At 40.1% G+C, this 27,499-nt stretch overlaps 1 protein-coding gene across 5 annotated transcripts in view; it reads left to right on the top strand.

Annotated features, from left to right (window-relative positions):
* The window catches only part of ADD3 (adducin 3), a 91,301-nt gene that overhangs the window by 39,072 nt on the left and 24,730 nt on the right, over positions 1-27,499 (top strand). Inside the window, exon 1 of one of the 5 annotated variants that reach the window (XM_066190955.1) lies at positions 23,449-23,653. The exons of the other annotated variants lie outside the window; for them this stretch is intronic. The gene's annotated coding sequence lies outside the window, so the exon portion shown is untranslated. Of the gene's footprint in view, positions 1-23,448; positions 23,654-27,499 lie in introns of those variants that run through there. 5 annotated transcript variants of the gene reach the window in all.

The following is a 27,499-nucleotide window of genomic DNA, read 5'->3' as shown; positions in this document are numbered from 1 at the left end:
CATCTGCGGAAGCTGGATTTGTATAACTTCTTCACAGTTCAGTTGTAGTAACATGAAGGTTTTCTCTGTTTGCTGATGACCAAAAAAGAGTCACAAAACAGAGTCTATTAAATGTGGAGGTAAGTTTAAGACTTGGTTTTGTTGTATGTCAAGTTAAACTCAGTCAAGTTCTTTGCAGGTGATGCTTCTTTAATTCTGCTCCTCCTGCAGAGCTTAGGCTGCTGACTGAGACTTGCCAACACTCAAGTCTCTGCTGGTTATCAGTGTGGAGTGTTAAGGAACTGTGATTTGTGTTGTGTCATCTTAAGCTGAGGACAGTCTTGGTTGAAGGACAATGGGGTAAAAACAATCACTAACAAAGCATGAAAGTCAGATTTCTTTATGCTACACGTTCAGGAACAGTTTTGCAGTGGTTGACAGTTCCTGCTATTGCCCAGTGGCTACACCTTAATGTAGAGATGTGGAGGGTTTCATATCAAGAAGTTCAGTTTGAAGCTTATCTATACCAGTAATTGGAGTAGCCTATAATTATCTTAATTTAAAATGCAATTTAATCACGTTTTTTGGACTAACAGTTGTGCAGTTGCACAAATTGGTGAGTGAACTGCTAAATGAAATGTGTGTATTCTCCATGGAAATATTTATATTTGACATAGGCTGTTACTTTAGATTGAGTTAATTCTTCTAATAAGCTAAAGCAGTCAATCCCTCAAATATTACAATTAAACAACAAAACAAACCCATCTGCATTCTGTTTGCAGTCTTTGAGTATGTGTTCCTTAAAAAAAAAAAAAGTTTTCAAACATTGTAACACACAAGAATACTAATAATGGTTATACTACATTGAACATATCACCTTGATGTTTGGGGCAGCAACCTGCTACCATGAAGGTATGGAAGGAGGCAATTTTGTGTTTCCAAAGCCTGTGGATACAAGTCTCGAACTTGTTGAAGGCAGTGACTCCAGAAACCATCAGTGTTGCTTTCAGTGTGTCTGGGATAGCAAAGCTGTTCTTACCTGGCCCCCAGCCATGTGTTTGTATGATTCAAGTTCAGTGGTCTGAGCTGGGGGACTGAACACTGCAATTTCCCCGCCAGCCTTCTGCCTTTGCTGGTCATAAAAATGAGAACGCTTGTTATAAGGAAGTTAAAGCCTGCAGGTAGTAAAGTGGTTTTTTAAAGAATCAATTGGAAGTTGGATAAAATATATACCCATCTATTGAAGACTTCAAACTTTTGTTGTTGCTACTTTTTATTTGTAAGAGGCAAGGAGGGGTTTATAGCAGGGTTTAGGAATCTCTTAGCAACAAGGAACCATCTTTCAAAAGTTGAAGACTTTGCTGAAGAAAATATAGGAGGAAAAAAACCTCTCTCACAAATTAAATTTTAAAGTATAATAAGTCTGGCCAAAAGATATTCTGAGAAACAATTTGCTAAAGATACCAGAGCCGACAATAAATCATTTAAATTGAATCATTTCAAGTACATCAGGAATGAACATCCTGCCAGACAGACTGGAGAACTGATAGATGACTGAAGTATAGAAGAAATACATGGTGAAGATAAGGCACAGAACAAAAGCTGAATGATTTTTATCCAAGTTGACTTTCCTGAGAGATTTTAGGGCAGAAACTTCACTTCATAGGGCATATTTTGAGAATTGGTCTCAAATTTAAATGTTGGTAAAAAAGATTTTTAGAACATAGAGAAAAAAAAAGCAGCCAATTGCCAGGAGTAGATACCATATGCCCAAGAGAGTTTACAGTAACCACCAGCGACAACACTGATCTGGCAGCTATGATCTGTTGCTTAAAATGGCTGTGAGATCAGAGGCAGGAAGACAGACAAACACAATTTCAATGTATTAAAAGCATTCCAGGAATAGTCAGGGTACCACAGACTTGCAGGTCTGTACAGGCAAGTTGGTCTGTTTCATGAGGAACAAAGACCACAGAATTGGTAAACGCGGGGCCAAATACGTGGGCAAAAACTGATCTCAGGATCTGAGGGAAGTACTCATGTGTGTTTCAGATAGATGACCTTTAACCTTAGGGTGGGACATGCAGTTATTTAGGTCTTGTTTTCCTCCTCTTCAGCCTGCAGACTTGAACTTGCTGTTGATGTCAAATGCAAAAAAAAAGCCCAATCTTTTGCGCTGTAATCATACAAGTTTTTGAAAAATGTACTTACTTAGCAGCCAGGAATGGAATACTATACCACAATGTAACTTTGTGATAAATTAGATGGGTCTCAATAAATAACTTGATTATGGGAAACGGTGGACTGAAATCAACTGTATTTCCTCAAGAACACTAAATGACACGTATGTAATAAAAATCTGTGACTGCTGATGTACGTTAATTTAGAATGTGAATGTTTAATTTTGGTCGAGTTCTGACTGCAAGATCTAGGTGACGCTTAGTTTGTGGTTAGTGTGGCATTGTCAGTAAGTAGACTCCTATGAAATCTGCCAAGTCTGAATTTTCTCCTGTCTTTGTATGTGATTGGCACACATCACACTGAATGTTGGTGACTCTTTTTTACATTGCTGATAGCACACACTTCTTTGTAAGATGATACAAAATAAATAAGGTAAAGTGTCACCTTGGCATCATACCAGGCTTTTGGGAAAAAATACTGTTTGGACTAAAAGCAGCTTCAAGCTTTTTCATGGCTAGAGCCTCTTTAAGGTACTTAATGATGATGAAATAGCTTTAAAGTGAAACAGATTTACTAGACCAGCCAAAGGTCCTCTCCAGCATCTGTCAGCCTTATATCAGTTTTGTACCAAAGAATTACAAAATGACCAAAAGTTGCCAGAAAAGCCAGGTTACTTCCATGGAAATATTTTCTTTGACCAAATCTCTCCCTTAGGCTTTGAGAATATACACTGTAGATAAATTTATGCTATTCTCTTTTAAGCATAAAAGATGAAGTTTGCACCATTGCTATTTTGCACGTTGTGTCATATGGAAGAAAGCATATGTTTGTAGGTGGGTACTGATAAGCTTGTACGATTTAGAAAAGTATTCAAAAATCCTCTCATCTTCACCAGAACTTAGTGTTGCGTGTTTGTCATGAATCACGCCAATGCAACCCTGGCTCATCTGTCATATAAGGAGGGGAGCTTAAATCAGCTTTTACAAAATACTTTTCGCTGCAGTACGTTCAATACATTTCACTGCAATAAACTCTCTATTGCTGTGAGTACACCAAGGTGCTTGTAGTGGGCTGATGGTTGCGAGGGGTTTGTTGTTGCCTTTACTCCACTTTCAACGTGAACCATTAAAAGATTTCTAGTATAAAGGAGTGCTTTGTTTATTTACGTGTCAATCTAACATTGAGATGTACAGGCTGTAGTATCATGTTGATGTCTAGAAGTGTGAGTTGCACAGTGCATTTGCAAACTTTTTGGCTCATTTTTCTGTCTTGACAGCAACAGTAAAATACAGAAGACAGTCTTTGAGACGCACATTAGCTCCAAGCACTTACTGAGAATGGGAGAGAAAGCCTTGTCATTACTTTAAAAATCTTTTATGGAACTTTTTAAACACTATGTCCTATTAAACTTGTTTGCTTTATAGTAGTCTCCATGGATGAATATTTTGTAATCAAATAAATTTGTATTTTGATTGCAAACCAAATAAAATATGTTTGTTGCCTTCCCTCTGTTCCTCCTATTCTATTCTCTAAGTGTTGAGATTTTATTTCTTTATATTTTATAAGGAATTGGTCATATATTTTTACTTAATGATTATTATGTTGGCAGATCTTGCATTTCATATTCTGAAACCTTGTTTGTGCCTGGTGACAGTTTCTCACAGCATATTTTATTCTACACTCACACTGCTGGCAGATCTTGGGATGTGCTTGGCACTGCGAGGTTCTCGTTTTATGCTGTGTTTTATCTCACTGCTAGGAATTAGTCTGTAATATGTGTTGTTTACTTGGGCAATGTAAAAAAGACCTCTGTTTGTGAGATGCATAGAAAAGTGTATTACCCGTTGTGCACGTGAATTGCAAGAATTTAATGAGTAGGCTTTTGTTTTTAAATCTGCCACTTGGAATTTTTTCCCCTGGGCTAATAAAATAGTTAAGTGATCTCTTCTTACATGTTCATTTCATATTGCCTGTAGCTTGTCAGTGTTTTAGAGCAGCACGTGCCTTGCATAACTCAAGATCTCTGCAATATCAGTGCCTACACGTGGATTGTGTACCTCTGTTGGAACCACTGTGGTGCAGCCAATGAAGTCTAAGTAATTATCCACTTCATGCCAGAGAGAGGTTAATTAGACAGTGAATTCAAATGGTGTGTAATTGTCTAAAGTTAGGCAGGAAGAATTGCACTCTAGGACCTAATGGTTTCACAAACATAAATGCTGAACATGAAGATGTTAAGTTTCAGTACTTAGTACTAATATAGATGATAAATAAAAACTGTTACTTTTAGGGCTTAGGATTTTTTCTTTCAGACTGGGAACTTTTAGACATTGAGCAACTTTGTTCCTGATTCACATCTCAGAGAGAAAAGAACTTAAGTCATCCCAAGTGACTCACAAATTATTTAACCGTGAAGTATGAACTTCTCTTGTAAGTTCAGATGGTGCTATTTATCCTTAACCATTATGTGATGTAAGCATTTCTAGGCACAATCAAACAACTTCCATATTTCAGTAATTATTCCAGCAAATGTGATACGTGTCCATATTCAGCCTAAGTAAAACAATTTGCATGTATTGCAGCTGGGTGTGAAAATTTGGGACTCTCTAAACCCCTTTTGCATTCTTTTAGTGTGAAATTCTTTGGTGTGTGTCAAATCCAAGGGGTGTGCACAGCTAAACCTCTCTATTACTCACCCCTAGATCTGGTTTGGGACATAAGTGGTGTGTGGGCTTGGAACCCTCTCTGCATCTGAATTTTAGCCTTAGTGACTAAAATTTATCTCCAGCTTGAAGCATCATGCCTAAATTTAAATGGTAAATCCTTAAGATAGGAACAACTCTGGTTTATTTCTGGGACAGATCTTTCATGCTTTTAAGGAATACATTGATCTTGGATAGATTTGCTTCACAAGAGAGAATTTTGCTCTAGAGAAGAAGTAGCAAACAGAAGATACTAGTCAGTGAAGAGTTGTGTTTAGTTAGCCAGTTGGCAAATGTGCACTTGCAAGATTCACATGAATGATTTCTATTTGCAGCACTCAGCTTTTACTGAAGCAGTGAAACTTACTGTTATCACTTTTAACGTCTATCAGTATTTTCACAGCCTTCTATCAAAATATTGCTGAAAACTGAGTCTGAGAAACAAATTTGAAACCAATATCTAACATCCATTCTAGATAATGTGGTTGGGGGGAGAGTAATTTTTAATCTACATAAATTTTTAAACTATCTGCAGCTCTATCACCGTTCCGTACTTTACTACGATATCTTCCATTTTGAGGTAGGTCTTAAAAAGCCTTTAATGTTTCTGGGATTTTTAAAGACTTCTCTATGTTTTGCAGTTCAAAAATACCTTTGTCTTGTATTGTCCGGTATTTAGGTTAAGTAGGATATTAAGAAATACAATTATTTGCATTGCTGAACTTCACATGAAAAGAACTAATGGTCTTGGGAAGGTGACCTACATACCTTGGAGGTCCTGGCATTGCTCAGTGTGGTGTGATTGATCACCTCCAGAAACTTTCTGTGCATGTTTCTACTATGTGAGAAAACCAGGTTGTGCTGTGACAGACAAAAAGCAATGTAGGAAATCATCCCCCAGTGGATTTGCCTAATGTTGAATAGCTAAAAATGAAATTGTGGGAAGAATGATGAGTGCTGTTCTTGCTTTCCAGCAGCAGTGGAACTGTTCGTGCAGCAAATATAGTGAGATTGCATGCAGTCTAAATTGTGCTTTGCTTCTGCTTTAAAAATGTGCTGCTTCTGTTTACCCTTTATTGAGTCATTGGTTCCAAGAGAGAAAAAAGGGATGGTATTTTAAGCCATTTGTACAAATTCGTATCTTCCAGTCATCCACTGGATTTGGATTTATTTTCCTTGGGAAGCTGTAAATTACTGAAAGGCCTCTGCTTTTCTGTTTTCCGAATGATAACACTGCATGTTTGTACAATGGTTTTGGAGATTATACCAACCTTCCAGAAGCATAGCTCTAAACTTTAGAGATCCTTTCTTGAAAAGGCTATTTTAAAATGTTTAATCAATCTTGTTTGCTGGAAGGATATTTTTCTACGATTTGTTTTATTACTGTATGGACGTGATATCAGAGTCTTACTGCTTTTCTTTCCACACATTGGGGCACAAGTGTGTAGTTTTAGCAGACTCAGTTCATTCAGCAAAATACACCAGCTGGTACTTCATTGCTTTTTTGTAAAGAGAATAGCCCTGTTACTTCTTACCATAGGTACTGGTCTTGAAAATGGTCAAGTGAAAATACTTTCCTATTAGGGTTATTCTTTTGAATACCTCTCAAATACCAATTTTGAGAAGATTGAGTGTTCCATCCAACAAAAAGGTGACTTGCTGCTACTAAAAATCAAAGGAGGTATTTTTTATTGGTGGTGTTGGAGCTGAAGAAAAAAATGCCGATATGTATTAGAAGTGTTTTGCTGTCTGTGGCTTTTGCCAGCAAGAGGGAACCAATTTGGAATTTTTAAATGGGGACTGGCTTGGATTAATGGAGGAAAAAAAAGACATGTTGTTTTGAGTTTTTAAATGTATTAGAGGAAAAAAATCAGCTGTTCCTGTAAACTGGTGAGTTTGAGTGGGATGAAATTTCCAGGGCTCAACAGGGTGAGGTTTGTTGATGGTACCAATAGCATCCCCCTTTTATATACTCTGTACCTTTCCTGAAATCCCAAAGGGTGGCATGATGGGATTTCATTCATAGGAAAGACTCTAAAGGACTACATTCTACCTCAAGGTCTGAGGCTTCGGGGCTGCAAGCATTGGTGAGGTTACTTACCAATAAGTAGTAATTTCTCACCAGTAAGTCTTGCTCTAGTATGGATGGAGTCAAGTCTCTGTAGCAACTTTGCTGGGAAAGCATGATCCCAAGTGAAAGTAACAGCTTGTGTAAAGTGCCCCCAGGTCTACCTATCTGACATGAGCCAACGTGAAAACATTTTGGCAGAGCTGACACAGACGTGCAGGTTTCTGAGCTCGCCCCACCTTGTCTCTGCCAGTGATGGTTGTGTCCTGCACGCTCAGCCTGGCTTCACTGGCAGCTCCCCGTCTCCCCTCAGCCTCCCTCTCCCCCAGATAACTTTATCCTCATAACACAGATACTCAGCGCTCCAGGCTGGATTTCATTCCTTCCCCTTCAGCTCTGTGTGATCCCGCGCGCATTCCTGACGCCTTACCAGCGCCCACATCTCTCAAAGTGCCGTATCAGCTTTCAGTGGCCAGGGCTCCGAGGGGAAACTGCCCGGTTCCTCCGTGCACAAACAGCTGGGCAGCTGTGGATGGAATTAATTGCTGATATGCACTGGGCTGTGTTTTTCTTCTCTTGTCATTTCCTTTGCAGCTGTGAAAGGCAAGGTTTTAAGGCTTTGAAAACAGCGCAGACCTTCTCAGTGGGAGCAAGAGTACTGAAATACGTGTGTATATTAGGTTTTGCATGCAAAGTAAAACCTCTCCTAAGCTGTAACAACCAGCATTGTTGACGTCAATATTCAAATTCCAGGTGCATCTTGCAAAATTAATTTCTGATTTTGGATTTCCAGCTTGAGGAAAAAAATCTGTTTGAGGAGATTTGGATTTCTGAAAGCAATAATCATTGTTTTATGAACATAGGAGTCTGAAGTTGAGCGTTGAAACAAATCTGTTATGAAAATGGTTGTCTTCCATGTATGCTCTTGGAGCTAATTTATAAAATGGACTGATGCTGCTTTAGCCAAATGTGAAACAGTCAAGCTGCTGAAAGTCATGTTCCAGGCCAGCAGTTATGGGAAATTTATCACGGGGTTGGAAAATACATATGTTATCAACAGGGCTGCATGTCTGCCTCGAGGCTTCACCCAGCCCATAACAATCCAAGAACAAACCACCCATCACAAATGAAAAAATGCTGTCAAAAGTAGATTCTAAGCCCTAATGCTGTCAGAAGCTGCAGCATGCTGGGTTTAGTTGTAAAATCAGTGAAAAATGTGTGGTACCTATTGTTGAACATAATATTTTGTGAGCTTCCAGTATGAAAGTACAACAGATATTTTTCCCCTTGTTTATTAAACTGTTCTAAATGTGCTTTTGTTTTAGGGAATTCTTACACTTCTCCTACTAGTGAGCTTATGCTGCCATACAGTTTACTCAGGGAAAGATCTCTAAGCTCTTTTGCCAAAATAATTACAACTCTCATAGGTATTTTACTAATACGCAGTATTTGCATACCTTGTATTTATAAATAGTCTCATACCTAGAATGGATTGTTTAAACAAATGCTTGAAAAAGGTTTTGTTGTTTTAAGACCTGGTCTTAATAACTAAATAAATGAAGTTGTACAAACATACTGAAAATGTCCCCACCAGCTTGGGTTGTGTAACTCCTTGTACCGTAAGATGAATATTTCAAAGGTCCCACTGAAACCAGGGCCATTATTTGTGGTAAATACTGTGCGGAGTGAGGAAGGGTTGACAGACCAAGATCTTAATAAATAAATAAATAAAAATTGCACAACTGTTGAAAGGAGCCAAGGTTTCAGTCTCAGCACCCACATCAGCCAAACTCTTGCAGAGAGTGCTGCAGAGAGCTGTGGGATTGTACTTCCAGCAAATACAAAGGAGTGCATCCTTACATCCTAGATTTTCAGCCTTCCATGCAAGGGATTTCCGCTGTGACCTTGTGTCTGTCACAGCTAACAGCACGCAAGGGGACACCAACCCACGTCTGGCTCACACGGTATGCAGGAAGTTCAGATGTAGTAATTTGATTGTAAATCTGAGCCAGAGAGTCAGTAACTCGAATGATGGTTGTTACTTCAAAGAACAAAGATTGCCTCCTTGAAAGGCTTGTAGTTTTTATAGCTATACAAAAGTTAACTCTTACATAAGTTGTATGTTATACGTATGCATGTATATGCTCATATCTTATTATAAATATACAGGTATCATAGGCACCCTGTTCCTTATCTGTCATATTAAGTACTTTTTTGGCAGGTAGAAGAGGTTACGGGAACAATTAAAATTCCTCTGCAACACTGGATTACTTATTTGTTTGGAAGAGTGGGTGGTATTATTGGGAGGGGGAAAAAGGCAGATCTCTACTTCAAAACCAAAGAGTAAAAGCATTCTGGAGTGGTTTTGCTAGAAGGTCTTTTTGTCAATTTGTGTTTGAACAGAAAGGTCTGAGTATCAGGAATAGAGTTCTGGGGTTTGCACTCTGGTGTATCTTGTTAGAAAATATTTAAGGAATTATAGAGCTGCAGTTGTTTTTATGGCCAGTAACCAACTGGTGATCCTTTCAGGGCAATCAACAGTAGATGAGAACAGTGTTCTTAATTGCCCCGACGTGTAAGAAGTTGTTAAAGTTTAGAAACGGGTTGTTCTCTGCTCTGCCTTCACTTTAATCTAGTGCCTGTCTGACTGTGAGATTAAGAGTGGCAAAAGAATCCAACCAGTTTTAAGGAACTCATATAGCATAGCTGGGCAATTTGATTTCATCCAGCAGTGAGTATCTTGATCCAGACTGTCTGCACTGTGTTTTCCTGTGGGTTACATGACAGGTTGGTGGCATGATTTGCTTTGCAAACCTGTAAATGAGTTCATGTTTGTGAATCTTTTAGCTGTGGTTTCTTCCTCCACCCTTTTCTCATGAATAAACTTGAAAAATATTTAGGACAAGATTTCTCTGGACTCACCATGTCTGATGGTATCTTTTTCAACTGTGGTCTTTGTATATATGTACTTCTAAAACAATTGGGAGGTGTGGTGCAGTGTGCTTCCTTGGAGGGAGGAACGCTATTAGTAAAGATTACTGATCTGTGAGAAGAGTCAACTACAGAAAGTGCTGAAACTAACAATGTGGCTGGGAGGAGTCTGTGGCTTTGGTTTTTAACTCCCTTTGGGTTTTGCTAAGTGACTTGGAGCAAGGAAGTGTTTGGTCAGCTGTGGTGTAACACTGAAAAAATTCTTGTCTTCCTGACAACTACATTTATCAATATAGTAATAAGTTCAGTGTCTTAAACAACCACCTGACCTGCTACGTGAAGAAATTGTATGCAGTTAATAAATACTTCAGATTGTTCTGTATGTGACTGACAAGCCATATTAGACTAATGAAATAGAGGGTTTGGCAGTACTAAAGCTCGAGACATCGTTGAGTGAACTTTGTGTAAGAGTGGGTTCATTCAATAAAAAATAAAAGGAGCATTTAAAGAGCCTTTTATTCCTGTCATAAAGATGCTTTGTGCTATTGCAGTTGTGTGTTTGACAGAATGGCTGGGGATGGATGCTGCAGATAGTTGTCTTGTAATTTGAGTGTCTTCTATTTGAGACAGGCATGATTTTTATCTTCTTTGTTGTGACATGACTGGTGAGTTACAGTTTCTGTGTTTGAATGGAGTTTCCCACTGCAGTTAGTATCATGTATCCATAAATCAGTCTGTTAACATTTGTTGTTCTCTATATTGTGGGATGGATTGGGGTTTGTTGGTTTTGAGTTTTTGTTGGGTTTTTTTGGTTTTTTGTTTTGTTGTGTTTTTTTTTTAACAGATGAGATCTGATTTTGTTTCTGCTTAAGCCAAGGAGAATGCCAGACTCAGTAGGACTGGGCTCAGTGTTCTGAGTGTTTGTTGGCAGCTTAAGTGAGCACAGCCACATGGGGCACAGGGCTGATTCTGCTGTGCTGCTGTACCGTGGTCTGTGAAATAAAATGAATCAATTATATTTTGGTTTTTGGTTGAGTTTGGTTTTGAGTTGGTTTTTTTTAATTGTTGCTGTTTGGGGGTTTTTTATAGATAGGTAGTCTTGATATATTTTAACACGTGGCTCTAAAACAGCTCATTACTGATCACACAGTTACAGCAATTGTTGCACTGTAGTTCTTCATCTCTCTTTACTGTATCAAAGTAGTTCAACTGTGAGTATGTGTGCTAGTGGGTTTTTATCATGTGTGTGAGAAGTAGCAGACTAGATATTCTCCCGTATTAGTCATTGTAGTGTGATAGATAATAGAGAAGTCTATTCTCATTTAAAGCTATAGCAGAGTGCATGAGGCAGCCTTCCTTAATGTATACTGCAATTGTATTGAATTTCTTCCATTACATCAGAGAGATTCTTATGGTAAAGGCATGACCAACTAGTTTTAAATTGTCTGTTAAATTCAATTTCTTACTATCCAAAAGTATACATGCACCCTGGTCATAGAAAAAAAAAAAGAGCTAAGCTAAGTACACAAGTATTTTAAAATATATAAACTGGGGAGAAGACATGAAGAAAAAGCTTCTAATTTTCAGTAGATTAATCATTCTTTCAACATCTGGAATGGAGGTTTTTCTTAAACACAGTTTTGAGATACATAGTAGTAATCCCAAAGCTTTGTGAGGGCAAGCAGATCTTAGCCTAGGAGGCAGATACTGAGTTCTGGCATTAGTTTTTTTGCATTGTTTCCACATTCTGGCACTCCACTCCATTTCCTCGCCTCACTGAGCACTGAAAGGGACATAAATTGACATAACTAGATTTTTGTGACTGGGGCAAGGGAAGCAGCCTGAAAGATAAACTTTAACCTGTCATCCTGTCAACAAATTTGCATTGTTAGAAAAGTAAGAATTTATATACCGTGGAGTTAAGAATAGTGTGTAGTGACAATGCATTAAGATAAAGAAAGTGCATATCTGAAGTTTTATTTTTTTCAGCCTAAAAATAGAATCTAAACATCCTACTGTCTGATTTGCTTTTCCATTAAAAGATTTACTTTTCCATTTTTCTGTCATAGAAAAAGCTTTGAGTACCCTCACTGGCCTAAAGTAAGGAAGTCTGAACTATGGCAAAAGTAAATGGGAAAGTAATGGAGGAGTTTGGCCTGTCCTTGTTGTTTTGGGACTGCTAACTCCTCATAGCAGTCTATATTGTGTCTTGAGCATGCTGCAGTTCAGTTATGCAACCTTGGGAAGTTTCTCTCCCACTGAATGCACTGTTCCTTTATTAAGGCTAATGGGAGTCATGTGTTCGTGTCAGTGGGAAAGCAGGCCCTTAAAAATCTTTCTGGTAGATTTGGTGGAAACAGAGTTCACGTTCGTTATTGCCGTTCTGGGCAGTTGGATGTCTCATTAGCGGAATGTTAATGATGTTCAGTGAACTTCATTACTGGACAAGAGGATGTGGTGAAAATAAAAAACGAGTGACTTTTCAATCTTACAATTTCCTGTATTGTTGGATTAGTTTCTGCCTGTCGTGTCCTTTCTGCCATCCCAGTACTTGGGCGCTGTTACCTGGAGTCTGCTGGAGGTGGTGCTGGGGGGGCTCTCTGCCCTGAGCCCACGCTGTGGCTCCCCTCTCCTGGGAAACTCACAGTAGCAACCCTTAGATTTTCAACCCTTCTGCAACCTCCGGCAGGAAGCAGATTATAAACATCCAGCAGGTAGGAGCCAGATTCCAGCCGTGGGACTGTCAGCGCAGTATCTTTGCAGCTGAGTGCGGAGGGAGCAAACGCGGCTTTGCCCAGCCCCGCGGGGCAGGCGAGGGTGAGACCCGCACCGTCCCTTCGCCGAGCAGATGTTCCTGCAAACCCCCGCTAACAAAACAAACCCACCACGTCCCCGCCGAGCCGCAGGATGGGCTGGCCCCGCCGGGAGGCCGAGCCCTCGCCTGGCAGCGGGAATTCGCTTACCCTCGGAAAACGCGGCCTTTCGTTTTATCTCGCTGAGGCAACCGCAGGGGAACAATGGGTTATTAGAGCACTGGAACAACACGGGCTTTGAGTGACCGCCGCGTTCCTGTGTTGTGCAGGCGAGGCTAAAAGGGGAGATTGGCTGCCCTCGGAGTTAATTTGGCAGCTGCTGCGTGGGGGCCTGGGCCGGTGCAGGGTGTGAGCTGAGGGTGGCCATGAGGGAGCAGGGAGGGCTTCCCCTCGGGGCCGTCTCTGGGAAAGGGAGAGAGGTGAACACAAAAACTGAGAGCTGGCAAAGTTAAAAGTGTTCTGTTTGTTTTCTCTTTCTGGTGCAAAATCTTTTCATTTTCCTTCATTATTCAGCTTTTAAGACAAAACTGTTACGTTGCTGATTTTTGTCACTGACAGTAGAAGTGGCTGGAAATGGCTGGATGGCAGGTGGAGCATCCTGTAGCAAGCAGAAAGGTGCTGACCTCCCCAGTTTTACGTGGAGTGGCACAGGCAGGCTTTCACATCCCATGCAGGGTCTGAAGACTTTGATCTTAAATGTAGCTTTTGGAGGTGTCATCCTCCCTGAGAGTCATCTCCCTGAAGCTGTGCACAGCTATAAGCGGTGAGGTAGATTATGCCATTGATAGCTCAGGAATTAGAGTCCCAGAATCACAGGATAGACTGAGTTGGAAGGAACACACAAAAATGAAGTCCAATTCTTAGCCCTGTAAAGGAACATCCCCCAGAATCACACCATGTGCCCAGGAGCGTTGTCCAAGCACTTCTTGAGCTCTGTCAGGCTTGGTGCTGTGATCGCTGCCTTGGGGAGCTGTTCCAGTGCCCAACCACTCTCTGGGTGAAGAAGCTCTTTCTAATGTCTAACTTGCTGTACCAAAAATCTGGTTTTTTTTGAGAAATAAGGTTGTAGGGCAATGTTTTAGCCTGCAAACAAGGTATGTTCCAGGTATGTTTGCTCCTGGTTTTAAAGGTGCACTTCTATTAGAAGCACTCATATTTCAGTGATAAAATATGTAGAGAATATGTATGTTTTCAATGGTAAAATATATGGAGCTACAGAGTGGACACGAATTTTGGGAAAATGCAGAAGGGACACAACATTTAGGTGATTGCCAGTAGCAATACTCCTCCTTTGTAAAGCAGAAACCAGTTTTTTTAGTTCCTCAGCTTTCACTTACAGGCATACCTCGAACAACAAAAAAAAGAAACCACCCCTCCTGATGACACTTCACTGTCTTGGGTAGAGTTTTCCTGCCCGCGGGGTGAAAGAGGAGCCCATCCAGTGAGTTTTTTGTAGTTCATTTGGTCTTTCTATGATGAGAAATAACAAGGTGATGAAAGTAGTTTTATCTTCTGGACTGGTGTACCTATTGCATGCTGAGATTTTATGTGTGTATTTTTAATGTGTTTTTCTCAAAGCACATAATAATGAAGAATTGTGGCATCCCCTTCCTGGGTAGTTATCTACTCAATATGCAAATGTATTCCCAATGCCCTGAGTAGAAGCCTGCTGGAAGCCTCCCAGTCAGTCCTCATTGAAGAGTTCCTGCATTGCATCTGAGAGTCCAGAACCAAAGACTTTGTCAGGTTGGTGAAGGCAAAACGGGCTCTCCATGAAGGAGGAAATATTTAATAGTTTTGATGTGCCCTTTTTTTTTTTTTTTTTTCAGTTGGGGAAAACAAGCAGTGGCAGCAGCTGTGCCATGTGAGCGAGTGTGTCATGAGCCTGCTGGGCAAGGCATAGTGAAGGGCATTATTCCACTGGGAGGTTGGCACTGGCCATGGCCCTCCAGAATTGCCACAAAGGATTTTCTGTTCGACATCTAACGCAACAAGCACATTCATATGTTTGCAGAGGGTTTCCATGGAAACCGTGTAAACTGTGATGCTGGCAGACAGAGGCAAAGGTTATACTATTGTAGAGGCCCTTTTGTATTCTCTTTAAATATTTCAGAGCAACTATATTTCTTAACTGATACTCTGAGCCTGTGCAGCAATTTGTTTAGATTTTTGGTTTGGTCTTTCGTTTTTCCTCCTTTTTTCTACCCTCGTCTTTTTTCTGGTTGTACTGAGGAGGTCAGATGAGATGCAAAAATAACAATGAAAATGTGGTTTGGTTTTTTTTATGGGATCACTTGAGTGTCATTATTTGAATTGACTTATCTTTCTGTTAGTGGTAATGATGCAATTGGAAATGGAAGAAGAGGGCACAAAAAAAATCAACCCCTACTAGTACATTTCTCATTTTTGTTGAGTGCTTTTATTGCTCAGGTACAGCTAACTCGGGTCATTGCTCACTGGCACCTGGAGAATTTTGAATGCTGGTCTCCTCTCAGAACAATGAACTTATGCTATTTATAGATACCAGTTTGAATACTGGCTAGCCTTCAGTATGCTTTCAGAGTTCATGCTGTTTTTAAATTCATCCTACAAATTTAAATGTCCAAACATACCTATTGCTTTGTTCATGTTTCAGGAAATACTCCCATCATGGGCACAAACGCTACTTATTAAGAAAGAAAATTATTGGCACTTCTGTAGGATTATCCAAGTTCCCCTTTGATTATCCATGTTTGCAAAATTATGCTTGTTCACAGCTTCAGCTCAGTTATCATGGGAGGTTATTTTAAATGACTGAGTCTGTGTCTGGGCTTATGCCGCAGGTCAGAGAGAGGTCCAGGTACTGCTTGTTCACCTGCTGCTCTATGAAAATGAGATCTTACCTGATCACGCTGTGCATGTATTCATTCTTGCCACTTAACTTCTGAACCTGTTGGTTACTTTAAGCCAAACTTGGTACAAAAGTAAAAACATAATTTGCTTTACAGAAGTTGATATCTGGTTAAAGATGCAGGATTTTGATGCTGAGCAGCATCCTCACTACTTGAAGTACAAGTTGCTCAGTCCATCTGATTATAGGGCACTGACTAAAAAAACGTTAAGTGTAGATAATTAATTGAACTCGATCACAAATTTGCAGAATCAAGAGACAATTTAAATTCTCAGTTTCACAGACTAAAACATACTTTGCTGCAAAAAGGGCAAAAACCTTTTAGGTGTATAAACTAGTACGATCTTAAATGGACAAGTAACATTAAGGCATTCTGTTTCTGAACTTGTGAAAGTGCTGTCATAATTACACAAAGCAGCACTTAGTAATTACTTTTTGTGGATACAAGAATGAAACAGCCAACTTGGAGAACTTAGTGTTGTGGGCGATGGTTTCTAACAGAGAATGAAAAGGTGGAATGTGCTGTTAGCCCAGGATGGCTGCTGATCTACTTTTGGACAGCCAGGCATGGCCATGACCATCTGTGCACCACACCAGGAGCAGCCAGGAAGGGGTAGCTCTGTTTGTTTACTTATTTCTCATGTTTTGCTATTTATATATCAGATGTATAATTATTGAAGGCTTCATATCCAGTGCCTTGTGAATGTGACAGTTAAAAATAACTTCAAAAAAATAAACCATCCAGTTTAGTCTTCTAGAAACTACTGGTCTTCCAGTCCATTTAATACACGGGTACAAACAACATGTTGAATATATGAAAATGAACACAGGATAGATGTAATGAAAAGCTTTCTTCAAGTTTCATCCAGCATAATTGTATAATTGCACCCTCTGAGGAATGGGGGTTGTGTGCCAGGTAGGAGTGTTTCTCATTATGAATTCCACTTTTCTGAGTTTGAAGCCAGAAGTCTCAAGAAAAAGTCTGTTCATATAACACAAAACTTTGTATGCTTTCATCAGATCATACTGACTGCTTTGCAGTACAAACTTTGATTAGTTTTGATAATTTATCACAGAGAGAGAACATGTACTGATGAGGGAGGCCAAAATCAAAATTCCTTAACAATTTGCCAGAGAATTAAAAAGAACAAAATTACAAACCCACCGCAACCCACAAATGGCATCTTATATGCTTGTCTCAATGCAAACTGGAAGCATCACTCAGTAATTAAAATAAAAATAGAAATCCAGCTATCTCCCTGCCCAGAATGATGCAATAAATTAGCAAGTTAGAGCAATGCATATTACAGGAAAAAAATAAATCTAAGTACTGCCCAACTCTAAAGGCAGCACCTACTCCTACACTTCCAGAAACCTTTGAGATCAAACTCCTGAGACCAGATTAGTCCTGCAGATTCCTTTTTCCTCTTTGGATTAAGAAATGAGTTCCAAAAAGAGATGTGGTTCCTCCTCATCCCTGCTGTGGTTAAGGCAGAGCTCTGGCTGCCCTGGGTCAGTGTTGTCCTCCACAGCATTCCAGCACGTCTGTGAGAGCTGTCATGAAGGAGCCCTTGGCAAGCATCTAATCACCTATTATTCAGCACTTTATTAATCAATTTTTGTGGTATTTTTTGGAACTGTTCTTGCATAAAGATCTTTAATTTTTTGAACGGTGTTAGGTTTATACAAATGTTTATAAAAACCCCACAAAACACCCAACACAAAAGTGAAAAAAATAACTGAAAGACCTAGAAAAGATTTTACTTATTTTCTTGCTTTACCTTATTCATCAAGCAGATGTAACCTCCATAGCCTCAGACATTTTTCTGTATCAATAATTTTCTTATGGTGTAAGGTGAAATGCTATTTACCTAGGATGATTTCCATCAGTTATTCAAATATTCAGAAAAAAAAGAAAAGCATCACCAAAGCTCAGAACATAATGTCATTTTTCTTGAAATTCTTAATTGACTTTTAAAATTTGTTGCTTTTAATTCTTAATGTTAGAGTTGAGAGAAGAATTTGCCTCTACATTTCAGGCTCTGAACTTCTTCAGCCCATGGGTAACATCAGATACTTCCACTCAGTATAAACATGCACAGGTTTAATTGCAAACAAGCAAATTGCATTTTCAGGCCAGATTTACTAATGAGCTTTGGAAATTCAAATAAAATTACTCTTAAGTATTTAGTTTTTTCTAGGAGACATATCCATCTAATATATTTGTTGGCTTCAGAATATTCTTGAAAATGCAAACAAAAAAAACCCCAGTAGAAGTCAAAATTGGAAGAATTGTTTGGAGAAGGATTTGAGGGAGAGTCTTTAGTGGTGCATGTGACTGATCAAAGGCTGCACGTGCCTTCGAAAATATAACTGAGAGTTTTTGCAACTGGAATTCTGTTACTGGTGCTGCAGCTCCTTCAAGTCCCTGGTTAGAGGAGAAACCAGGAAGATTTTCTTCACTTTCACAACAGTGCTGTAGTATAAAGTGAGTGTTATCTGAAGCAGTCTGGGGTTGGATGGTTGCTTGTACCACCTTGGCTGCTGGGAAGTTCTATTCTCAATACTTAGACCATCTCCTCTTTAGACATGAAATATTCATGCTTCATGCACCTGAGACCAAAAGAGAAGATGGTTTAAATCTCTAGGACAAGTGTTCAATGTCAGCTGGTTTTCCATTCTAGGTGAAATCGCAGATGTGTGCAAGTCCCCATAATTTTGTGTAGCATGCCAGGATTCATCCATGCTCTGTAATACCAGAGTTGTTTGTTGTGGAGTGTCTTTTATTTTATCCAAGTTTCCAGAGCTTACAAGTCATGATGGAGGAGGAGAATTATGGGATAACAGTAGATAATTGCTTGCTTGCACTGGAAAATAGTAGTAATCTAATTATGAAATATTTATATATTCTGCTTTTGACTTTTAAAATACTGCTCTTACTACCAGGCTTGATGCTGACTCACCCTGCCCCTCACTGTGTGTTTTACCAAAGCTTTTGTTAGTAAATCTTCAGCACTTGTTCAGAGATGTGCTGGCTGCTGCTCTGGGCACATCTGCTTCTCTGTTCAGTGCCGTGGTTAAGTCCAAAGTGACCCTCTGCCATTAGCTGGGCTTGCTTGATAGTCAGTGGCATAGTTTTCCATTCCTGAAGGTATAGAAGACCTTTGGCTCTCTAAATTCAATTTGCTTTTCTAATACCATGAGCAAAAGGTGGCAGAGACAAGAAGGAGGTCAAATTGAGGCCAAGTCCATTGAGATTGTTGTGCATATTTATATAGGTTAAACTTTGAATGCAAATGAAACTTTTTCCATATGCTAGCTGGGTAGTTTGTTTGGGGGGAGAGGTAATTATTTTCGGGCAAGCTGAAGACAGCATTTACCATGTGACTATACACAGAAAAAGTGTTTCTCACTACTGTAAATCCTAGGGATTTCCCTGGGAAGGATAATTAAAGCAACATGCTGTGAACGCAGCTAATAAAGTAGCTGCCTTTTGAACTTTTGAGTAGGTTAGCCAGGCCCTTGTGGTCCTGCTCTGCTCCACACTTTCCCCTGCTCTCCTCCCCCAGATTATTTTTAACCCTGATGCTTTTGTGTAACCATTGTAGACTCAAGCTTCATGGAGAGAGGTGCTTAGCACAATTAGGGAATGGTATTTTCAGAGGTGGGGGACTGAAACACTGTGCACTGGGAGAGGCAGGATTGCCTCAAGGCAGCCAGGAAAACATGAAAAATTGTAGCATAAGGTATGTGTAACCTAAGTCCTCTAAAGATAATAATTTTGTAAGAATTAGGGATGCAAGTAACCGCCGTCGAGTTCTGTGTGTTTGTTAACTTTTCCCTTGTTATGTTTTGACAGTCACAAAACTTGTTTGTAAGTGGACCAAGGAGGGGAAAAAATGTCACATATGCTAAGGCAAAACTAATTTTGGTAATGGAGAAAAAAGAAAGTCTTGGAGTTTTGAATGGGGTGAGAAAAGACACTCTCAGCATAGTCTGTGAATAGTGATTTACAGATTTTTGTCCCTTATGCCATCTCATGGCTGATATAAGCTGTTAGTCCTATTAACAGAACCTTCCCTCTACACCTCATTTTGAGCTTGCCTTTTTGAAGCATTTGCTAGAGTAAGGGGATAGCTCTTTTCTCACAATGCCTAAGGTTTTTTCCCTTACTCATGGCCAGTCAGTGGCAATGTGCCTGCTGCACAGTCAGGCCTGAACATCATTTGTCTCACACTTTCATCAATCCCTGAAATTACTATTTGTAAATGATAGTTAAAAACCTTAAGACAACTATAACGTTCCCACTAAGCCTCTTCTTCTTATGTGAAATCAATATACATAGTTGTGCTGTTATATCTTAAATATTTTGAGGTTTTAACTACAGCTGTCATAAATCAGCTTTTTGAAATGCTCATTTTCTGTTTAATGTGAGAATGATGTATAAGGCAGTAAAATGTTAAAATTCCTTTTTTGAGAGGCTAGCCAATTTATTTTGACATGGTCAAGCTGATATTGGTGTATTAATGTGACTTATGTTATTGCTCTTCATATAAAATTTATGGCAGAGTGATTCAGAGATTCCAAGATGAACGGGGGAGGGTTGTGCAGGGTGTGGTGAATAATATTAATAAAGATACAATTTGTCCTGAAGACTGTATGATCGAAGACCTGGCACAATTTCATCTTTTCCTCAAGTTTCCAGTTACAATTGTCCTACTGAGATTAGCTGTTGGCCAGGTTTCCCAGTGCTCAGTTGTGAGTTATGGAGGACGTTGAGCTGCAGTTCTGTACAGTCAGTGCATGGTGGTGGTCTTAAGTGGGGTCTACACTGAACTGTTGGTGGTGCTAAAGGTCAGGATTTGATGTGAAGAGAGAGGAGCTGCAGGGGTTTGGGCTATAAAAAGGTTTGGCTGCATGCTGCCATACAAAAGATGGGTTGTTCATGTAAATATTTGTAAAATCCAGCAGTTGCCTTGTGTCGATCATCTGCACTGCCCACCGTCACAACCTCTGACCCTCCAGCAAAACCCAGGAGGCAGCTGCTTTGGCCATGACATTTCTCAGGATAATCAAACTGCCATAAATCACAAAGGCTTTTCATGTGCCCTGAGACTGATAAGAGGTTTCCCTGCTCTCCATTGTCACACGTTGTACCAGTGACCCGGGAGGGCTCCTGCAGGTTGCTGGGAGTAGTCCTTGTTACTCCAAATGGCTCTATCCAGGTTGATGTGAATCAATGGATTTTTAAAAAAGTATTTGCATAGCAGGCTTGTTTCTTCTGCTCCATAACCTTTTGTAGATATGCATATAAAGTGGAGTTGTTTCCCCCTGCGCCTGTGCAGGGCAGGAACAGCCCAAGAAAAAAGTCACCAGGGGAAGCTGGAGACCTTGCAGAAGAGGAAGAGTGTTGTGAAATATGGAAGGCTGTGACTGCAATCAGCTTTTCCAGTTAAGTTTTATTTGCGGAGAAACTCTTAGTTTATACTGTGGAGGAACCCAGGTTTCATGTTTTTCAAGTGCCACAGGGACATTGTTCAGCTGTTGTCTCTGTGTGTGGGTTATGTGTGTGCCTACTTTCACAGCTTAATACGGATAAGTGCTAGCAGAACGTAATCTTTTAATTTAGCTCTCTGTTGTCTACTGACTCGTAAAATATTTTTAGGTGACTTAAGTACAAGTGATTATGTAGATAAGCAGAGTCGAGTCTTTAAAAATAAAAAAGTGCTTTTTATTGTCCCCTGCGTGAATTGTTTCACCAACAAACTGCAGATACCCCCTCTCCTACCTCTCTATAACCAGTTTGCTTGTGCGACTGGGTTTGTTCTGACTTGCATGTTTTGTATACAGAACACCATAATCTCAAAATACTCATTTTGTCTGCACAATCTTATCTGTTTTTGTGTAAAACAAGAAAAACATTTCATGGAGTGCAGCAAGGAAGCCATTACACTGCTGACTGCTCAGGTGTCACTCAATGCAGCGATGGCAGCACCTCGGTTATGTACTGCCTTTCCTTGGCACAGGAGGTTCCACAGTGGGCAGGGTGGACCTTGCATCTGAACTCTCAGGGTTGTGCTTTTCAGACTGGTTTTGTCTTTTATAATACTGACTCTCAGAAAAGGGTGACTGGATAACTTGTTATCAAGGGTTTCCTCCCTTTTTCTACATTAAAAACTTGCGCAGCAGTGAAGGAATAGCAAAATGTGAATGATTATAGTTTGGGTCTACAGGGTTAAGCATGCAAGTTCATTTATGAGATTCAACTCATGCAAATAGCATTTGTGGCCATGTGGTAGAGCATATTGGATACATCAAACCAGCATTCTAGGCTCCGGAAGTTTTTTCCCCACTTGTGCTGAAAGATGTTGGCAGGCCAGCCTGAAAAATATGGAGGTGCAGACTGCACCTGCTACAGGCTGAGTGCATTATAAGGAACCTTCCTTAAAGGAGAAAAAAACATCACCCCTGCAGTTAAAAGTAAAGCTACAGGCCTCAAATTCTCATGTTCTGTGTGGTTGTCAGCGACCCACTTAGTTCTCACTTCCTGACAATAAAGTGTGTCTGGCTCAGTTCCAGTTTACACTGAGTAAAGTGTGAGTTGCACAGCTTGACTATTTGTGTTGACTTTAACTTTGTGCAATATAATTGGGAAAGAATAATGTTTTAGATTTAACATAGCAACAAAAACTAAGTTCAAATGCACTCAAGTGCTTATTTCTTAGGAAAAAATATCTTGCTGGTATATAGTCTCTTAAATGTGGTGTCTGAAAAGAGATGATAATTTTATTAGCTTGCTCTGTTTAAAAGCAGAGGGACTTAAATATGCAGTGCTAGGTTAGACTATTTCATTAGTAACCAGTTTGGGCTGTAGTATGACAAATTGTTTATGGCTGCCTGGCTACTGGAAGAAATGGTATTAGACATTCCTGCATCATCATTATCTTTATTTCAGAACAAACATTTGTGTAGATACGCAGTTAACTGGCAGGGTAACTGACACAGCAGAAAATTAATTCATCAAAACAAAGCAGACTTAAAAACCCTTGCAAGCATTTGCTGGTATGAATCTAAAGATGTGATAAAAGTAGAAAGATTGAATGGCTGGGCAGGTTGGGAGGAGGTGTGACTACTTTATTTTTTAAATGCAAATTATTTCGTGTCAGTTTAGGGGTGTAGTTTGGCTTGGGTGCTAGGATAAAGAATTCCTGTATATTAGTAAAATCAGTTAATAAAATTTTGAACAAATGCTACCTATCTACTTATTTTGAGCTCCAGAAATTGAATTTAGAAAATGCTCACATCTGAACACACATCTTATTCACCTGAACAATGTGTAAAGTAAGAAAATCTGAAATCCACTGTAACATAAACTAAAAAAAAAAGAAGAAAAATCTGTTAACTCAGATATTTATGGTATTTGATGTCCTCATCAGGTGAATTTCAGAGTTAATTTAATTTCGAGGTGCTTACCCAATTTTTTTTTGTTTGGCCTTAAAAAGTTGCAATTACTCATTTCTATGTCATTACTAAAATGCATAGGAGGGAGGATGACTTTCTAGTGCCAAAAAATAGCATTGGTGACCCTCTTCTCAGTGCATATTCTCCCACATACCTCCCCGTCCCTCTCAACCATTCCCCCAGACTCCTGAAGTGTGTGTCTTGCTGCCGGCTGACGTACGTAGCTGACGGTGCTTGCTAAAGCCAAGTCTTTGATTCAGACTGGAACCTGTTTCGTGGGGAGGCTGGAACTGAGATCAAGAGACGCCCAGTTTGCTTCCAACAAGTCTCCTGGCAGACAAGATATTGGAGGGGGGGTGGGTAGGGGGGAGAAAGAGCAGACTGTTCCTTAAAAACAAGCAGGCGAGAAATCGCAGGAGCAGAACAGCTCAACGTGCTGCTGCGAGGGGAACCGCTCCAATGCGGGGTAGCCCAGCTCGAGTGCTCAGAGCCCAGATCAGGCACAGCAGTTAATGATGCCGTGCACACACTGCTGCTTTGCGGTGCTGGGAACTCTCAGTAAGATGGATTGCACTGCATAGGGAAAATGGAGATGTCTGAAACCAGCCAGAAAAGATCAGCATAAAAGGTAGGTTAATGTTCTGTTGCTAGGTGATCTAATAATTTGGTCCCGTTTCTGTTACTCTGTCTGGTGGTATTTATTTTTATATACATTCACTACATTATGAAAGATATATTTATATCAAGTCAGTGCTTTCTGGGGTGTTCTTTCTCAGTATAAATTTTCCTCGCATTTGGTCTCCTGCACTTTTTTTTTTTTTTTTACTTTAGTACTTCTTGTTTCTCTGACCTCATTATTATTTTTGAGCTGTTTTTTGTGATGTGACATTGAAAAGCAGCACGGCAGGTTATTAGACTTTACAAAGTGTCAGATGGGGATGCTCAGGATGTAATGTTGCAACCTAAAATCAACAGTTCAAGTTCCTGGAAAAAAAAAATTGAAGCTTTCCTTACATAAAACTTACTCCTAAGTAGAGGGATACACAGCCTCCCGACAGAGAGGGTATGTTCTACTTTCTCTCTGTATCCCAGTTACAGGTATAAAATACAGAACAGGATACGGAAGCCAAACCCATGAGCTATATAAGGCATCAAAGCAGGGGAGGACACGACCTGTTTTCTTTTGTATCAGAATTCAGTTCGGCGTGAACCAGGAGGGCAGAAGGAGGAGGGGGAAGCGGCGTTAGTTTAACAAGTTACGTTGTAGCAAGACCTTGTGAGCCTTTTTGTTTTACAGGTCCTTAAAAGTATTTTCAGCAGAGATCAGGATTCTGTGTAGCAAAAAATTATCCATTCTGACTTCTTAGTTTGGCCCCACCTTGGAGCGGTTGAGCCAAGTGTAGGAAAACTGCTCTTCTTCAACTTTGAATCGCTTCTTAGCTGTCAGCATGTGCATGTCAGGTCAAAATGTGGGCTAAAATGTGTGCCTCAGCAGACCAAGAGTGATGGCTCTCACCAGGATATAATCAGATCTGAGTTTATATTTGATTTCTCTGTGTATGTTTGTCCATTCTGACCAGTCTAGATATAGTGTCTTGTTGCTGTAGGGTCTCTCATTTCTACCTGTGCCTCAGTCACTGCAATCCCATGGACCATGCATAAGAAATGTTAGCTAGTACTGTTCATGAAGGTGGTACCTCTCTTTAATTCATAAACAGCACTGGAGGGGGTGGAAGCCAAAAGTAGCCTTGCAGCAAAGCTGATTTCTTCTCTAGGCACAAGTGTCACCCACACCCACACACACACGAAAAGGTGGAGGAGAGGATCCTCTATCACAATTCATAGATGTTGAGATCTGGATTTTCTGCAAATACTTTTGTCATATTGCTGGTTCTATGCTGAGAAGGAGGTACTGATTTTATGGTCCCCTAAAGCTGATGGCATTTTTAACAAATGTCCTCTTTCTTTAAAAAAAAATCAGTAGAAGATGCAAATAAATAATAAAAGAATGATTGATTTGTTTGAACATTTTCCAGGAAACAGTAGGGGTTATATGAAAGTCAGCCTGGGCTCAACAGAGCAGGCATTGAACCAGACCTAATAAGAACAACTGGACCCAACGCTCATATTATATTCAGTAATGGAGGGAGTTTGTACTACAAGGACTTCAATGTTGTAATCTTAATGGCTAGAGGTAACAAACCAGGCTGAAAGGAAAGAGGAAAAACTAAAGTCCAAGGCAATTAGAAAAATCTCTGTCGTGGATTTTGGGTATTGCCAGTCACATTTGGGCCATTTTTACAGATGAATGGGCTTTTCTGTCACTGTAAGAATGAATTGTAAAGTAATGGACTTGAACTAATTATGTCCTATAAACCTATAATAATAACAATAAGTGCGTTTTGAAGTTCAGACATGCATGTAGTTGATCCAGCCAACTGAGTTGATCAGCAGCTGAGCAAGTCTCCTACTTGGGATTAACAGGATTCAGCAGCATTTTAGGGGAAAAAATGGTCGAATAAGACAACCCCTGGGAAGGAGGAAAAGAGCAGGGGTCACAGCTGGTCACCAGTTCAAGCTAGGTCCTTGCTATCTGCATTTCTAGACTGCTTTTAGTTACCTGCAGGTGCTGGAAGGTGTCTGTTCAGGCTCAGATGTAGGTTCTTACTCCAACACAGATGGAGAGCAGTCAAGGCTGACAGGTCTGTCTCACTGGCATTTAGCCAGTGATCTCATAATCTTATGTTTTCTCCTGATGCTTTTTTTCTTTTTCTTCTTAAACCTGACAGGTTTTTGGGCAGCGGGGAAAGGGAAGGTGTACGCACAGGGCAGAGGAACAGAGATTTAATACGTGGTTACGTTTATAAAGGTATTTTTTCTAAGCTGTGCAGTGGTCAGATCCCCAGACACCATCCCAAGAGTTAATTCTTCAGAAAAACTTAAACCCCTTTTATATTTCCACCAGATTTTCCCCAAACTCTCGCTTCCTTGAAGCAAGGCCCATGTTTTCTCCCCAGCATCCCCAAACTGATCACATGTCTCAGGCTTTCCGGAGGTCAGTCAGCAAATGCTGAATGAACTCCTCCTGCACCCGAGCAGCAAATGCAAAACACACCAATGTGCTTCCACAGCCTCTGGAATGAAGCCACCAGAGTTCATGGAGCTTGTCTCCAGGATGTGAGTTATACATCCCAGAACATGGTATGTTCATCCAGCATGCCAGGTACCTCCTGGGAGCTCTGTGTGTGCAGCTGGATAGTGTTGCATCCCAGATGATGTTTTCTTTCTTTATATCTCTCTTTCTCTCTCTCTCTCTCTCTCTCTGGAAAAATAAAATTACAGAGAGAACAAAACCAATTAAATCTGTAGTAACTGTTGCATTTCATCTCAATCCCAAGTTTCCTCATAATCTGTAATATACAAAGAAGTCATGGGCATGGTTTTCTTGGCTCTTACCTGCTAATGCCTTTCCATCTCTGTCCGTGGTTTCTGTCTGGAGTTTCATACTTGGTTACGGGGCTGCAGTGCCCCTGGATTTCATCCTTGTGCACTCCCTTGCACTGTCAGCAAAGCCATTTGGGAATCAGTGTGGGAAACTGGCTGAAAACCAATTCGCATCCTCCTGCCAACCTGGGTCATGGCGTGGCTGAGCAGCAGAGGGTGTTACAAGGACTGAAAGGACTTGCTGCAGGCGGGAGGAGGGTTTGGGCTCTGAAGCTGGTTTTGACAGGGGTTCCCAGTGTTTCACCTGGGAAATACGTGAAATTACAATGGAAACAGTTCAGATGCTCCACATTGACTCACTGTTCACTGAATACCCCAAATGGTATTGACACAAATGAGGGATGGGTGAACTGTGCCACAGAGCAAGGACACTTTGATCCACTGAGACCAGAATGTCAAACCACGCTGTTGAACACTGCTTGACTTGGGCTTTTTTCCTCTGAAGATGTGAATTTACATACCAAATATTTTTGAATGCAAATATTTTTATATTAAATGTATTGTTGACTGTAGATATTTGCATGCTAAAATGTATTTTCATAATACACTTATCCTTCAAATCCTGCATCTCTTTGCTCCTCAAACCTGAGTAGGTGTCTATCCTCAGTAGTTTTTGAGGAATGGTGTTCCTGAGTGTGCTTTTGAGCCTGATTCTTTGTATGAAAATTCAGGTGTCTGCTTCTTTCCTTTTGATCCAGTTCTGTTTGTGTTCACAAATGCTTATCAGGTTTTTTAATGAGATTTTTAAGCTTTCTACCAAGACATGAAAGTATTTTTGTTGATTTTTTTTTTCTTTTCCTAATGTAATGAGCTTAGGTGAGAATCTTTGCATACAGTTGCACACAAAAGCAGAAAAGCTAAAGCTCAGCTGTTTGCTACAGATGTGGCCTCAATGCTGTGTAAACCAGCATACAACCTTCTCTGCAGTTGTCAATGTCTCCAAGTGTCTCATGAAAGAGCAGGCACCAGC

Source organism: Chamaea fasciata, unplaced genomic scaffold (genome assembly GCF_029207755.1).
Source record: "Chamaea fasciata isolate MVZ Bird 193981 ecotype frontalis unplaced genomic scaffold, bChaFas1.0.hap1 SCAF_9, whole genome shotgun sequence".
NCBI lineage: Eukaryota > Metazoa > Chordata > Aves > Passeriformes > Sylviidae > Chamaea > Chamaea fasciata.
This window is presented reverse-complemented; position numbering and strand designations above follow the sequence as displayed.